The sequence below is a fragment of the Humulus lupulus genome, chromosome 8, assembly GCF_963169125.1.
Source record: "Humulus lupulus chromosome 8, drHumLupu1.1, whole genome shotgun sequence".
NCBI classification, from domain to species: Eukaryota; Viridiplantae; Streptophyta; class Magnoliopsida; order Rosales; family Cannabaceae; genus Humulus; species Humulus lupulus.
In genome coordinates this window covers 92,791,104-92,795,779 of record NC_084800.1, presented here as the reverse complement: position 1 = coordinate 92,795,779, position 4,676 = coordinate 92,791,104, and the positions used below count along the sequence as shown (strand labels likewise).

The following is a 4,676-nucleotide window of genomic DNA, read 5'->3' as shown; positions in this document are numbered from 1 at the left end:
TTTAATTCTACATTTCTACTCGTGTCCAAAAGCAGCCTTTTGGTTGCATATTGCTTGTGATTCGATTATACAAATAATAATTAATATTATTGTTGGACAGACTATTGCAGCTTCGAAAGTCAATTCACATCCACACACTACACTGACCAAATTGTTATGAGTTTATCTACTTCCGATTTATTCACGTATTATTGCTTAATGTGGCTACGCCTTCTAAAAACTAGGGGGAGTCACGCCGTTATGGAGGCTTAATTTCAAACTCTTTAATGTTGTTCTTTTAACTGATTTTTACCATACAAGTGGGGATGTACACAGTGTGAAGAATTTTGCCGGCCTCTCATTTATTTAAAAGATAAATTTTAAATTAAAACTTTTTAAAAACTATAGTAAATTACATAAAAATTAAAATATTACAGAATATTTATAATTCAATATACTAAATATAATCTCGAATAAAATTTAATTTTTTAAAAAAATTTATAATTAACTAGAATAATACATAAAGAATGATATAAAATAAATAAAAATTTAAACAAGGTCCCATTAAGACAATGAGTGTCATTCTCACCACGTACTATAAATATTTCCCTATTAGGGGCAAGTCCCCATGAGAAATATGTGTGTATGTGTGCATGTGAACAAGATATATTGTCACTTTCTTGGTCATTTAGAAGTTAGTTCATAATAGAAATAGAAGTACGACGAAGGAAAAAAGATTGTTGTGGAAGTGAAAATTGAAAAAAACAAATCGGGATTTAGAAAATAGGGGAATAGAAGGTTTCTACTTTGACTAAGAAGGTAGGAAGGGAAATAAAAAACTTTTATTTATGATAAAGGTCACAGTTTAATTTTTTGGGACTAGGAGAGAGACAGAAATTAGGGATAAGTGATTTATGAGTGAAAGAAAGTTTGGTGAGAAAGTGTGACAATCCTTAGTCTTGAAAGCTTACAGAGTAGCTTATGTAAATGGCTAAATATATATAAAGGAAATTTATATGGTAGGGGCTAAAAAAAAGCCTCATTGGTAGGGATCTTTTGTGTTCCCGATCTGTGAATGGTTTTCAGCGCAATTTTTTTTTTATGATCGTGTATATTGTAGTTATTTAAAGCATTCTGCAAATTTTTAGAAAATTCAGAATACTTTAAAGTGCCGAAAACTAGGTTCAAATAGGTTGTTGCACACATGATTAATTCCAACTATATATAAATATGATTTCTCTATGGTGCCACTAGTACAAAAAACGCATGGAAGGTCGGTTAGAAACTGACCAATAAACATTCATTGGTCGGTTTAGAATCGACCTCCCATGCAGTGACTTACGATGTCAACTCATGGTAGGTCGGTTGGCAGCTAACCGACCTATAGTGTAACACACGGTAAGTCAGTTCGATAACCGACCTATGGTGTAACACACAATAGATTTGTTCAATAACCAACCTTTGGTGTAACGCACCTTAGGTCAGTTGTACAACTGACTTATGTTGTAACACATGATAAGTCTGTTATAACCGACCTATGGTGTTTTGTATCACAAGTCAATTGTACAACCGAATTGTGGCATTATTATTATTTTTATATATATTATATGCATATGAACATTGTTAATTACAATAATATGACTAAATTTGATTTATATACATACCATTGTGTCTGTACGCAAAGTCAAATAATAGCAATTTTCCATATTTTGTTGTCTAATTATGCAAAAGCAGGTTTTCCTTTTTTACATGATGAATAATTTCTTTAAAGCAAAATCATAACAAAGAAAAAAATGCTATTTTGACGTGGGAGTCAGTGCCAAAGACATACAAATACACACAAATTATGATCAAGTATAAACCGATGAACCAGCAAGCAAAGTGAGGAATTGATAATGTATATAACACACTTTAGTTAAAATATTCAACATACTTGCAGAATTATTTACAATGATAAAGCCAAGCTCGAAAACTTGGCTAGAAGAGACCAAGGTGTATTCATCAGTTACTGCTTTAGTCAACTGGAGGGGCAGAATCTCAATTCCATGTTCAAACTCAATTTCTTTAGTCGAAGTGACTATATCATAAAAGGGGTACAAGTTCACCACCACAACATCAAATGCACCTGTAGAAAATATTACAAAAAATATAAACCAAATGACATGTTGCAAATAATACAAGCATGTCTTTTGTGAGTCAAAGACAAAAACTCGTGCAAGTAGAGTGAATAATCTTATAGCATAACTCACTAATTCCAGGTTCATTTAGAGCCTCCGTATGATGCTTTTGGTCTCTTCTAGCCATAATACCCCCATGAATATTTGGGTGTAAAGTTTTTACACGACCATCAAGCTGTAATAGATAACTAGAATTATGTCTTCTGTACATGTTTAAGTATTTACTATTTAAGAATATTTTTCTCAGAAAATACAAGGCTCCTCCCTATATTGTTATCCGTCTGTGAGTTGACAACATTTACACACACATAAGAAACAAAACTTTTATATTATATAAACAAGGGAAGAAAAAAAAAAGGACTGAATCACAGATTAGAGAAGACGATAAGGCAATTGCTACATTCTTGAACAATAAATGTTGATTTATAACAATCATATCTAACAAATGTCTATGACTGTTTCATTAAATTAGGTGGAAGCACTCAGCAACAAATAGAAAGTATCTGAGGAAGCAACTAGAGCTGTAATGTAGGGAGCTTATGAGAAAGGTTTATTTAAAAGTTGCTATGTTGAACACACAAAAAATTTCTTGCAACAACTTAGGTGAATAACAAAACTTAACTAAAAGGAATTGCTATGTATTGTACCTATGCTTCTATGCAACCTTTATACTTAAAATTATGATAGACCCCAAATAGGATGTCCAAATACAGTAGCAAGAACAGTAGGCAAAATAGAAAGATAGTAGTGTGATGAGAGGGATATTATTGAATAAAACACACAAGCTAAAACACATAGGTATTCGAGAGACTTGCACTCTCCCAAAAGTAAATGCTCACTAAGTACAATTTATATACCCCTTTTTCCCTTGACATTTCCCTTATACCCAATTAAGCATATTTTTCAAACTAACTCAACAATCCCAATGCAACTAAGGCCACTACACCTCCCACTGACATTCCCAAACCACCCTCAACGTATATGTGGCACTTTTGTTCCTCCTAGCATAGGTGAATTGTACCAAGGGTCTATTAAAATATTTCAATTTTCCAACAAAACAGACTTCCCCACTAACCCACATTTTAACACAAAACAAAAAGAGAAAGAAAAAGGGGATATTACAGAATCCTTAAACATGTATTGCATACAAGCACAAAACTCTGAAGATGAATAAGAAAAATATAAATAAATAAGGGAGTGAGAGAATGAGTATCATATTAACTTCTTTTGTTACATTTATGAATGATCTGTGAAATGTTGAACATATTTCCATTAAAATTGTGGGAGAAAAAAATTTAGGTACAAAACAAGCACAAAGGCCTCTAATTACTCACAATTTTCAATTGATCATTTAATCAAACACCTTAACTACATTTTCATATTTAATATATACAGTCCACAAAAAAAGTGAACACAGTCCATTTATAACTCTTAAATAAGTTTAAGGCTACCGATATGTATACAGTTTAAAATTTAGAAACAAAATCCAAACTCAAATACCCAATAAATTTACAATCAAAGAACATATGTGTAATTTCTTCATCAAACAAAAAAAAATTCTAAAACAAATATACAACAATTTCTTGTTCCTTATATATATATATATATATATGTAGCATTAGTAAAAAAAATTACCAAGGTCCTCCGTTGTTTCGATAACCCGTGCGCCCATCCCCTAGCGCAAGCCTAGCCCGCCGTCCATCCCACCACCGAGAGCCTTCGACCTAGGCGGAGCGTCACCTTGGACCTAGATGGGGTGAGAGGGAGGAAGAGAGAAAGAGATACGGGTGATGGAGGAGACTGGATTTTGAGAACAGAAAGAAGAAATGGGGAAGAGAGAAGATAACAGAGAAAGAAAAAGAGAGGGAGGCGACTGAGTTTTGAGAGGGAGAGAAGAACGTGTGGGAGTGGGAGAGTGATAAAAAATAGGGATTTAAGTTTTAATAATATTTATAATAAAAATAAAAAGATATATATATATTTATATTTATATATAGAGAAATGAAAATTCTAGTTATTTTTTACATTCAACGTCTCCTACATTTTAATATTTGAAATAATTTATAAATGTTAAAATATATAATTAAGGAAATTCAAAAAAAATATATATATAATTAAGGAAATAGCATCATAGGTCCGTTGTACAACCGACAAACCGACCTACTATGTCATTTAGAAAATTAATATTGAAAATAGAGATATAATTTTCTTAAGTTTTTTTTTTATTATTCGATTATATACATTTTATTAAATTTTGTTCATTTTTATTAAATAGAAACATAAAATATATATTTTTTATTCATATATTTATTAAACTTAAAAAAATTATAAAATAATATATTTTTTAAAATGATTACAATGTAATATTATATTTTTAAAAAAAAAAATACAATATAAGTTAATTAATAAATAATAATAAGTATACTTTAAAAAAAAAATCAAGAAAATAGCTTGGTAGGTCGATTTATAAATGTGACCTACTAAGTAGCATAGTAGATCAGTTCTACAACCAACCTACTA

General features: G+C 30.8%; 1 long non-coding RNA gene across 1 annotated transcript; it reads right to left on the bottom strand.

The window, feature by feature from the left end:
- Positions 1-1,758: 1,758 nt before the first annotated feature.
- On the bottom strand, positions 1,759-4,077 carry LOC133798130 (uncharacterized). The gene is made up of 3 exons (XR_009875783.1): positions 3,792-4,077; positions 2,229-2,331; positions 1,759-2,104 (listed from the first exon to the last, which is right to left on the bottom strand). It is a non-coding gene; the product is annotated as an uncharacterized LOC133798130 (long non-coding RNA).
- Between the last annotated feature and the right edge of the window lie 599 nt (positions 4,078-4,676).